The 12,714-nt window shown below is 39.5% G+C and overlaps 1 protein-coding gene across 1 annotated transcript in view; it reads right to left on the reverse strand.

The window, feature by feature from the left end:
• Nucleotides 1-12,714, reverse strand: part of VPS50 (VPS50 subunit of EARP/GARPII complex) — a 119,103-nt gene that overhangs the window by 68,044 nt on the left and 38,345 nt on the right. The gene's annotated exons all lie outside the window — the stretch shown is intronic.

Consider the following 12,714-nt stretch of genomic DNA (forward strand, 5'->3'; position numbering starts at 1 on the left):
TGGTGCTACTCAGGAAACCATATATCAGGTTTAGGGATCAAATCCAGATCTGACATGTGCAAAGCAACTACCTTAACCTTCATACTATCTGTCCAGACTAACCTTCAATACAGTTTAGATATCAGCTCTCAACAAAACGATCTAGAATAACTAAAATTTCAATCAAAATTGCATCAGGTTTTCTTTTGTGGTGGAAACTGAAAAGGTATTTATAAGATGTATGTGGCAACCCAAAGGGCCAAGTATAGTCAAGAGAATCTTGAAGAACAATGGTATGGGACAGATACTAAAAATAGGAAAAGGCCTGTGAAAAGTGATAGCAGAGCCAGAAGGATAGTATAATTAGCAAGGCATTTCTGTTGTCCCTGATTGACCCAGATTCAATCTTTGGTACCCCAAATGATCCCATGAGCCCACCAAGTGATTGAGTGATGAGCCAGGAGTAAGCAAAGCCAGGCTGGCACTAAATCCAAAATAAATAAATAATAAAAATGATAGCAAGTAGAGAGAGTGGTGTAAATATAAAAATAAGTAAACAGGGACTGGGTGATAGCATAGTGGGTAGAGTGCTTGCCTTGCATGTGGCCAACCCAGGTTCAATCACTGACACTTTTTAAGGTCCTCTAAGCCCTCCATGAGTGATCCCTGAGCGCAAGGCCAAAGCCCTGAGCACCAAAGGTGTGTATCAATACACACACACACATACACACACATACGCACGCGCACACACACACACACACACACAACTTTTTTCTTTTGCAATCCCAGGAATTAAAGCCAGTGCCTCATAGAGCCTGTACATTACCACTAAGGCACACCTGCAGCTAAAATCATTTCTTAAGAATTAAGAAATTGTTAAAAATTACATCAACACATATTAAGATTAGACCAAATGAAACATTCAATTCAATGCTGAACAAAGGAAATCTGTTTCCTACTTATTTAGAAAATTACTACATCTACTAAAGCAAATAGGGAGGGAAGCCACAGCATACAATTCAGTGTCACAAAAATTAAAATATAGCAGTAACTCAAGGGAGGAAAAAAAATACAATAGAACAGACCAACAAAAATATGTCTGCTTGCATAAAGTTCTTAGAGAAAATTCTGACAGAGGGGTGACCTTTTTCTCTCCTGAGGTAGTATGTCCCCAGAAATATTCCTACTGCATATACATTTACCATATACATTGGGTTTCTTGCATTTGTCCTTACAGTGCCCTTAAAATCAAGTTGAAGAGATAACATCAGAGACATGTTATAGATACAAATAGACATAGCGATAAGTGTAGATAAACACATACAACAATTTGCCAGAAAACTATGAATAAAAATGTAAGTGAGAATAAATGGACTCAGTGAGGCATCAGAAGGGGGAGGGGGGCTTGGGGGGTGGCCCATGCAATCCCAGGGGATAGCCCAGCACAGAGAAACTGCCCAGAACCAAAGCATCCTGGAGTGTGGAATCTCAAAATCAAAACAGGCCAAAGAACAAACCAAACCAAATCAGAAATCTTACGAGAGCACAATCGGAGGCTCAGTGGGTCCCACTTGCTTTTCATCCTAAGGGGGTAAGTCTACCTGGTACCCGGACTTCCCATCCAAAATTGGGAACAAAGTGAAACTGTCAGATAAAAAACCCCAAGGTCTGTTCCACAGAGCTTCCCACTTCTTGAACTGACCAATTTGAAACACCATGCAGAGCATCCTAGTCATCCTGTTTTTTTTTCCTTTGGCTGACTGGGACAGGGTGAGTTTTAGGGTCCCAGGCCCCCTCAAAAGGTGAAAGTGGCACAACTGTGTTTGTTAACAATTAACAGAGTAAAATTAAAACCTTTCACAAGTATTTATGTCTTAAGAGAGCCACAGACACAATACTTGAAGGAGAAATACATAAAGTTAGGTCTAAATTTTCCTTTTAAATGATTCTGGAGCAATTCCTATCCTCTGAAAAGGATTATTTGATTAATTTTAGAAAAAAGAGAGTTAAAGGTTGCACTATAATAGTGCCTCAGCATTAAAAAGAATAAATTCCTCACTCTATTTCACTCACCAAAAACTTTTATTATCTTCTCCCAGAATTGTTCCCATTCAATACAAGGTGGAAAATATGTCATGTTTAATTATTTCGTCTTTTATATGTCACTGCTAAGTTCAATTTCAGTATTCTTTACACTCACCGGCCACCTGTTTCTCCTTTCTTTTTTGTCTAACTCAGGTATTATCAAGTTTTGCTTAAATTATCTCAATAGTCTCCTAATGAATCTCAGCATACATGACACTCAACCCTGCATCCATCTATCCAGCCACCCAACCACTTATCTTCCAGATATCACCTACCTGCTGTAAACACCGCTGCAAAATATTCTCTAAAAAAAATCTATCAGAGGTAGCTTTGAGAATATGTCTAACTTCAGATTAAAAGTGGTCAATATTCCATTTTATTTGGCAGCTCTAGGATTTTCAAATAGCTTATGTGTGGAAAGGCTTTAGGAAAGAAGTAGGCCTAGAGGCCAAATCACTTCTTTTGGTCTGACATCTGACAATTTCATATTTCTGTTACTTGCTTGGCCTCTAAAGACATCTGAGCTTGCAGCTCTAAAGTGAAGCAAAACTAAAGTCCCATTAAATTCACTGCTTTAAAGTCTTAGGTGGCTCTAGAGGAAAAAACCCAAATTAGAATGCTCTATAAGACCCTGATAACTGAAATAAAAATTAACTTCCCATTCACATTTTTCAGTACCTATGTTTTGGTTAAATCAACTCTTTGTGTTGCCAAAACCCAGATTTTCACACCCTCTGTGCTTGCATATGTTCACAATAACTAGAAAATCCTTCCCTCATCTTTTTTCACTGGAAATGCACATCTATCTGTCCAGGCCCAATATGCGTTTCATCTTTCCTGGGAAGATTTTCTTGTTGACTGCTGGCAGAAGTTTCCCCAATGTTCTGTTTACAGAGGCTGGAGATAATACAGGAGTGAGAGCACTTGTCCTACACGTGACTGGTTCAATCGCCAGGACCACATATGGTTCTCTGAGCACTGCCTGAGTGACCCCTGAAAAACAGAGCTAGGTATAAACCCCAAATTCAAAAACAAACTTAAAAAAAAAATTCAACTTATCAATGTTCTATTCATAGCACCCTGTAAATAGAGAGGGTTTCCCATCCCTAAGCAGACCAGCTGATTTTCTAGTGACTCCACAGGAATAACAACACACTGCCTCACTTGGCGTGGTAATAACCATCTGCCTTTAAACTTTTTTTTTTTTTTTTTTTTGCTTTTTGGGTCACACCCAGCGATGCTCAGGGGTTACTCCTGGCTTTACACTCAGGAATTACTCCTGGCAGTGCTTGGGGGACCATATGGGATGCCGGGGATCGAACCCGGGTCGGCTGCGTGCAAGGCAAACGCCCTACCCGCTGTGCTATCGCTCCGGCCCCTGCCTTTAAACTTTTAATAAAAACTGTAACAGCAGAAATTTGCCAGTATTACTATAGCTCCTATTCTCTAACTCAATAAATAAAACTACAGAAGTAGCTTTTTTAGGAAATGTATTAGAACCATGCTAGGTTCTGGACCCATTGCTGTCTTAGCAAGAGAAAAGAAAGAGATGTGGAATATAAAGTAACAGAATGGGAAACTAACACCCAAGAACAGTAGAGATAAGTACCAGAAGGATTACTCCACAACTTAGAAGGTGGCCTTGCATGTTGGGGGAAAAGGCAGCTCAGACAGAAAAGGGACCACTAAGTAAAGGGTGCCAGGAGAGTCCATTCGGGATGGGAGATGCGTGCTGAAAGTAAACTACAGACCAAACATGATGGCCACTTAATACCTCTAATTGAAACCACAACACCCAAAAGGAGAGAGAGAGCAAAAGGGAATGCCCTGTCACAGAGGCAGGGTGGGGTGGAGGGGACTGGGTGGGGGTGGTGGGAGGGATATTGGGACCATTGGTGGTGCAAAATGGGCACTGGTGAAGGGATGGGCACTCAACCATTGTATGACTGAAAGGCAAGCACGAAAGTTTGTAAGTCTGTATCTGTATTTCATGGTGATTCACTAATAAAAAATTTTTTAAAAAAAGAAAAGACCAACAGAACTGATGCTACTTTTCCTCTCTCACACTGGATCTGGGGCGCTCCCCAAAGACTGAAGTGAGAAAGATAAGAGGACAGAATAATATGGGAAACAATAATATTCTTTCAGGCAATAATTTCAATTTGGTGAAAAAATATCTGAAATCACTCAAAGCTAAAAGTAATGACTTCAGTTTAATTAATAAAAAGACTAGACTATAGCATTTATAATACTGAAAATTCAGATATTTTTATCCTCCATTATTTCATGATTAAATACTTAAGGCAAGCTTGGAAATGTAAAGACTAAGTAGAAGATTTTAACTATAAAAGGGATAAACAAAAATTCTAATTTTATTAAAAATGCTTTCAAAATCTACAACTGAACTTTGACAAATTGCAACTAATTAATATATACATGCATATATATATACATATATGTATATGTAAAATGCAATAAAGGAGTGAGCATTTTAACTGAAGATGTCTTTAAAAAAAAAACCTGATCCATCATTCAGGAAATAAATTCAAGTCATTTCAGTCAATTAATCAAAATACGTTAAAAGGATCTATTCATAAACACTGGAATAAATAAAAGATACATTATGGTCCAAAAATTATTATGGTCCAAAGAATTACTATGATGAAAAGCTAAAAGCTATTAGTGGCTATTTGCAAGCTGAGTGAAACAAATCAAAGAATTCTTCAGAGCATTTTTATCCTTACAGGAAATATTAAAGATAACTTATGCAGGGGCCAGAGAGATAGCTCAACTGACTGAGCACATGTTTAGCATGTTGGAGGCCTGGTTTTTCCTGAGCAGTGCAATATGTGACCCAAAAAATAAAAACAAAGATAATGTATCCATACACAACTAACAGTTCTTTTAAAGAGCTGACCTAGGGCCAAATGAGTCTGAGAAAGATTGCTTATAAATCAATCAAATAAATTTTTCTTTAAATCTGACCATACAGAAAGACAAGATGGTACAGGAGTAATTAGCATCAATGATTTTCCCTGACATGTTATCCATGAGTCACATGACTTAAATCAACTCTCTAAAATCATTGGACATGAGTTTCCTATATATGTGGGCTAGACATGGGCTAGAGAGAGGGTTCAAAGAGCCAACAGTGTACTCTGATTGCTAGTGTCCCAAGTTCAAACCCCAGCACCACATAGTGTACTAAGCACAGTCAGGAGTGACCTCCTATTTGCCACAGGAGTAGTACCCAAGCAGTGTGTGACTCCCAAACCTGTACAATTCCACAGAAGAGATAAAATCTAGAAGAAAAATCCAATCAGCGGTCTATGTTTCTAAATAGTTTTACTGGAACACAGTAACATACGCTTCTTTACATATTTCCTATGACTGCTTTTAGGTCACAAATACAGATCAAAATAGTTACAAAAGAGGCCTTAATAACCTTCAATGCTTAAAACACTAATGATCTGGTCCTTTAAGGATAAAGTGTGCCCATCTTTTCCTAGAGGTGCAGTAGGAGACATTTTAGCTGATTAACAGATCAACATTCAAACAGAAATATTCACACGTGTATATTTAGAGACTGTTAAATTCAAATTGTAGAAATATACTTTAGTTACCACCTTTTAGAACCCAGGTATCTTTACTCTGTCTGATGGGAGTTTTAATTTAGTCTCACATGAGCCAAATCGAACTGGAGCAATAGCACAACGGGTAGGGCATTTGCTTTGCACACAGCCTGCCAGGGTTCGATTCCTCCGTCCCTCTCAGAGAGCCCAGCAAGCTATCAAGAGTATCTCGCCCGCATAGCAGAGTCTGGCAAGCTACCCATGGCATATTCGATATGCCCAGAACAGTAACAACAAGTCCCACAATGGAGACGTTACTGGTTCCCACTTGAGCAACGGGACGACAGTGCTGCAGAACAGAAAGTGCTGAGCCAAATCATAGATAAACTGCAATTTCAAATTTCAGTTTCTTTAATATGTAATCAGAAAATACAAAACAGCCGGAATGCCAAATTACATTAGATTTTACCTTATATCCTTCCATTATTTTATGAGCTGTCTCAATTACAGGTTCAAAAGGAATTTCTTTTAATCTTTTATTTCTTAATTTTTAAAATTTCTTTTGGTTTGAAAGCAACATCATCTGGTGGTACACTGGGGCTTACTCCTGGTTCTATGCTCAGGGATCACTCCTGGCAGTGTCCAGGGGACCATCTGGGTACCAGAGATTAAACCCAAGCAAACGTGAGGCAAATGCATTAGATGCTGTACTATCTTTCTGGCCCTGAATATTTTTTTCAACTAGATGGTATGCCTTTCCAATGTATTCATATAACTTTCAAAAATGTTTCACAATTTTATTTACATTAATAACTGAAACACAAAGCAAACACAGCTATCAGAAACAGGCTTAGAAAAATACAATTAACTCTACTCAGTACACAACTCAGTTTGGGTGAAGAATATTAAAAACTGGCGTGAAAAGTCATGAGTTTTCCCTGACTAAATAGCTACTACATTAAGAGACAGTATAGGGTAGTAGGGGTTAAGAACAACACACTCTGCATTCCAACAGGCCTACATTTAAATCCTATATGTGCCATTTATTTCAGGAAGCATCAATTTTTCTCATCTAAAAAACTGAAATAATTACCAGGAATGGCCCCCGATCCTCTGTCTAACTCCTGGGAGCCCAAAGAGAGGGAGAGAAAAGAACAAAATAGAAATTTTGTTTTTTATTTTTTTGTTCTTGGGGGGGCCACACCTGGATATTCTCGGGGGTCACTCCTAGCACTGAGCTCAGGGATCACTCCTGGCAGTATCTGGGGGGACAATATGGGGTGCCGGAAACTGAACCAGGGTTGGCCACATGCAAGGCAAGTACACTACCCACTGTACTACCTCTCTAGCATAGAACAAGGTAACTTTTCTGAGGAATATTTTTTAAATGTTAAATTTAAGAAGAAAAGTAATTACTGTAGTGCTTGAGAAAGGCCCTAAAAAAAAAAAACAAAAAAAAAAAATTCAGAGCCGGGGCTGGTGCTCGGCTCCGGCCAGGTTTCGGCCCGGGTGCCCATGCCTCTGCACAGCCTGTGGATGTGGAACGAGCGGGAACCAGAGACAGCTTTAGGATTTGGGGTTCCAGCAAGTGCTTGCACCCATGTATGGAGACTGTGAAGTAAGCTTTTGCCCCACGCTGGCTAACGAGGAAATATCCTTCCTTCTTGGTCTCTCTCCCCTCCGGGAGACGGCGTGGTGTCCGACATTTTGTGGGTCCGTTGAGAAGGTATGAAGTTTTGGCGAGGAAAAAAAAAAAAAAGTGTGCTTTGAACTTGAAACAGCCGTGGGATACCGGGGCAGTCCCAGCCGGGGCTGGTGCTCAGCTCCGGCCGGGTTTCGTCCCGGGTGCCCATGCCTCTGCACAGTCTGTGGATGTGGAGCAGGAACCAGAGACAGCTTTAGGATTTGGGGTTCCAGCAAGTGCTTGCACCCATGTATGGAGACTGTGAACTAACTTTGGCTACATGCTGTTCCAGGAAGGGAAATGATTCATTTTCCAACTTAAATCTTCGCGGACTTAATTACTATAATACATAAATTGTAAACCAACATTTTATCGCTTCATTCTCATCAGTGGAAAACTTATTATCAAATATTTCCTTGTTAATAGAGCTGTATTCTTGGGGGATAAATTCCAACAAAAATAGTGAGTCTGTTTTGAAACTCTAACAACAATAGTGAGTTGTGTGTTGAAATCTGGAATGTAATCAAGGTAAAGAGAAAAGGAAGTGAAATTATCACTCACGCACAGAGGGGGGGGTTGGGGGGTGAGGGGTGGGATGTATACCATTTTTTGTTTGTTTGTTTTTGCTTCTGTTTCTGTTTTGTTTTTGTTTTTATTGGTGGTGGAATAGAAGCACTGGTGAAGGGATGGGTGTTTGATCATTGTGTAACTGAGATATAAGCCTCAGAACTTTGTAACTTTCCACTTGGTGATTCAATAAAATAAATTAAAAAAAATTAAAAAAAATAAAAAAAAATTCAAACGTTCCTATCATAATCTCCAATCATCATCACCATGACTCGGTTTTGAAAAGCTGAAAAATAAGCTTTAGTGAAAGAACATTAAGACCTAATTTAGAATTAGTGTATAGTCAGTGCTGCCCCAGCTCACAGAACCCGATGTCCCCACTTCTATGAACATCAATAGTTCCCATTTCTGCACGGGAGCCAGAAGTCAGCAGTCCATAGCAATCTGATGGTCTTTTGTTTGTGCACTCTGTGTTCATCACTAGATATTATATCACAGTCCTGCATTCACCCCCTACAATTACCAACTTGGAAAACAAACGCACTTTAAAAGCTTTTGATATAATGAGTAACACAACACCTCATGCAGATAAGCATTCAGTGTATCATTCTTGTCTCTGCATCCAGGTTTTTCTAGCTGGCTGGTGAAATTTTACATCAAGCAAAAACTAGAAAATACTAAAAACAGCTAAAGAAAAACCACCACTTATGGAAATAAGAGCATACAAGGAAAGTATGACTCTGTCCTACAAAACAGAAGACTAAAGAGACATGGGTAATAATTTCTAGTTTCATAGAAAAATAATTATTTTCCTTTTCATGATATGTATGGTCTAAATTTTTGTTTTCAAATTCGAGAATTTTACCTCCTATGTAGCCCATATTTTTTTAAAGGTTCAAATAGATAATCATAACAAATAAAACAAAGAAATATGCCAAAAGTAAAAGCTGAACAGAGCTTTTTAGACCAGAATCCATAAGGTACATCGAAGACAAGGTCAGCAAAACCCTCCACGATATTGAAGCTAAAGGTATCTTCAAAGATGACATGCAACTGACCAACCAAGTGGAAACAGAGATAAACAAATGGGACTATATTAAACTAAGAAGCTTCTGCACCGCAAAAGATACAGTGACAAGAATACAAAGACAATCTACAGAATGGGAAAGGATATTCACCCAATACCCAACAGATAAGGGGGTGATATCAAGGGTATATAAAGCACTGGTTGAACTCTACAAGAAGAAAACATCCAATCCCATCAGAAAATGGGGCGAAGAAATGAATAGAAACTTTTCCAAGGAAGAGATACAAATAGCCAAAAGGCACATGAAAAAACACTCTGCATCACTAATCATCAGGGAGATGCAGATCAAAACAACCATGAGATACCACCTCACACCACAGAGAATGGCACACATCCAAAAGAACAAAAGCAACCTCTGTTGGAGAGGATGTGGGGAGAAAGGGACCCTTCTACACTGCTGGTGGGAATGCTGACTGGTTCAACCCTTTTGGAAAACAATATGGACGCTTCTCAAAAAATTAGAAATTGAGCTCCCATTTGACCCAGCAATACCACTTCTGGGAATATATCCCAGAGAAGCAAAAAAGTATAGTCGAAATGACATCTTCACTTATATGTTTATCACAGCACTATTTACAATAGCCAGAATCTGAAAAAAAACCCAGTGCCCGAGAAAAGATGACTGGTTAAAGAAACTCTGGTACATTTATACAATGGAATATTATGCAGCTGTTAGAAAAGATGAAGTCATGAACTTTGCATATAAGTGGATGAACATGGAAAGCTAAGTGAAATGAGTCAGAGACGGACAGATATAGAAAGATTGCACTCATCTGTGGAATACAAAATAACAGAGAAGGAGATTAAAACCCGAGAATGTAGAAATAAGTACCAGGAGGTTGGCTCCATGACTTGGAAGCTGGTCTCTCATGCTAGGGGGAAGGCAGCTCAGATAGAGAAGGGAACACCAAGTAAATTGTGGTTGGAGATCCCGCACGGGAAGGGAGATGCGTGCTGAAAGTAGACTAGAGACTGAACACGATGGCCACTCAATACCCCTATTGCAAACCACAACACCCAAAAGGAGAGAAAGAACAAAATGGAATGCCCTGCCATAGAGGCAGGGGAGGTGGGGGGATGGGACTAGGGGTGGGAGGAATACTGGGTTCATTGGTGGTGGAGAATGGATACCGGTGGAGGATGCGTTATCGAACATTGTATGAGGGAAACACAAGCACGAAAATGTGTGAATCTGTAACTGTACCCTCACAGTGATTCACTAATTAAAAAATAAATCAATCAACAAAATAAAATAAAATAAAATAAATAAAAATAAAATAAAAATGGGTCCAGGAGATAGTACAGTGATCAGGGTGCAGACTTCCTGGGCATCAGTGGGGTCAAGTGATCCCCCAGCACTGCAGGGCTGAGCATTATTGCATCCTTCAGTGGCCATGCCACTGGGACACCAGTCCAGTCGGTACTACAGAGTCACTGGGCGTGGATCCCTACATTTCTTGAGCACCGCCAAAGAGCCCAACCCCGAGGCGGGGGTTGAGGGAGTGGGTGGGGGGGGAGTATGAACAATGTTGAACAAAAACTGAAAAAACTCTAAAGGAAAAAACACTGTAGTTTAAGAAAAATATAATAAAACTTGACCAGGTGAAAGCAACAGTTTGACTAACAAAACCTAGAAAGAGAAGTAAAGAATACTATTCCTATTTCTTACTGGTATTTTATTGTCGGGAATAAACCGCTCAATAGAAAACTACTCAGAGCAAAAAAAATCAGGAAAAAGATATTTCAATGTTGTATTTAAATTACAATGAAATCCAGGGAAAATTTTATAACCTGTAGACGTGGCTAACTCTAGAGAAGGGAATGATTAGTGGCACAAAAAGAGAAACCTTTACCTTTTATGTTTGCTTTGGTGCACACCCACTATGCTCAGGGCTTACTCCTGACTCTGTGCTCTGGGATCACTCCTGGGAAGCTCGGGGAACCATACTAGGCACTGGTGATCGAACCTAAGGTCAGGTGTGTGCAAGGCAAGAGCCTTAACCAACTGTACTATTTCTCTGGTACCACCTTTTAAAAAAATGTATGTTATGTAAAATTTACAGTTTAAAAAAGAACTGACTATGCAGGAGGGAGGAAGATAGGAAGAAAGACAGAGGAAACAAAATTCAAATTAAAGAAATGAGGGTCAGGAATCGATATGATTAATACAGTGGGCAAGGCGCTTGCCTTGCATATGGTCAACCTTGGGTTGGTTCCCGACACCACATATGGTTCCCCCAAGCCCACCTGGAATGATCCTGAGCCCTGAGCACTGCCAGGTATGCACCGCAAAAAATAACAACAACAACAACAACAAAATAAAGAAATGAAGGTCAAAAAGATAAAACAAGGGACAAGCCATGTGGCTTACATACAGCTGACCTGGTTCTATCCCCAGGACTATGTGGACCCCCAAGAATCACCAGGCACATTTATGGAGGACTGAGAGCTGCCAGGGTAGCTCAGATAATTCCAGGCATCCTCAGGTCCTTGTGTTGAACTGCTGGCCTCATTGGTAAAAAACAGTGGGAGGGACTCCTAAGCCTCAGATGCACTGCTTGGGAGGCCCTAAATTAATAAATATATATGTATATATATATGTATATATATATGTATATATATATATATATATATGGGCTGGAGCAATAGCACAGCGGGTAGGGTGTTTGCCTTCCATGCGGCCGACCCGGGTTCGATTCCTCTGAGCCTCTCGGAGAGCCCGACAAGCTACCTAGAGTATCTCACCCGCACGGCAGAGCCTGGCAAGCTACTATATATTCAATATGCCAAAAACAAGTCTCACAATGGAGATGTTACTGGTGCCCGCTCGAGCAAATCGATGAGCAATGGGATGGCAGTGACAGAATACATACATGTATACTGTATGTGTGTGTATGTATATGTATATTTTAATGAGTATAAATGGCTTTAGAATCTATGGTATCAGTAACTCTGTGGAGAGGAAAAAAACAAGGAACGGGAACTTAACATGGGTCTAGCTAGCACACTTGGCAAGCTGGGGGAAATACTCATCAAATACTCTTCCAGGCAGGGTTCTGGGTTTCTCACAGCCTACCGCAAGTGAGGACAGATATAGTTTGTGAGGAAGGAGTGGAGAGTACGGGGTAAGGAGTCCCCCAAACTGTTATCATGGTACATAAAAGCTATGTTTATTACTTCACAATTTGAAGTTCTATGACTAATGATTTTCATTTAACTGCCAAAGATCATTCTGAAACAAAAAATTAAAGATTACGAGAAACTGCATACAAACATCTATGTTAAGGTAGTCAACAAACCTGTTTGAATAAGGAACTTTTCAGTACATAATCCAAAATGCTCTTGGGTTCCCTCAAGAGGTTTCTTTCAAATGAAATAAAACATAAGAGTTTTGACTTCAAAAAATAAAACTTCTTGAAACTAATTTTGACAAATGTGAAGTGAAAAAGAAATTAAAAGCTTCATTCACAGACCTGCTTTAACGTAAACACTCTCTGGTTCTTCCCTCAATAAACCCAAACTATATAACTCTGTCAATCAACACAAGGAAAGTCAAATCATGAGAAATTGTTTTCTGTCAGTAACAGAAGTGAACAAAACTCATTTTAAAATATCTTTTATTAAAGATGAGGAAACAATATCTTTGGAAAAACACAAGTACTTGGAGATGCACCAGTTTTCTCTCACTTCTCAACTGGGCGCATTGCATACTCGATACTTCATGTATTAAGTTATATAGT

This window comes from Sorex araneus, chromosome 1, assembly GCF_027595985.1.
Source record: "Sorex araneus isolate mSorAra2 chromosome 1, mSorAra2.pri, whole genome shotgun sequence".
Taxonomy (NCBI): domain Eukaryota; kingdom Metazoa; phylum Chordata; class Mammalia; order Eulipotyphla; family Soricidae; genus Sorex; species Sorex araneus.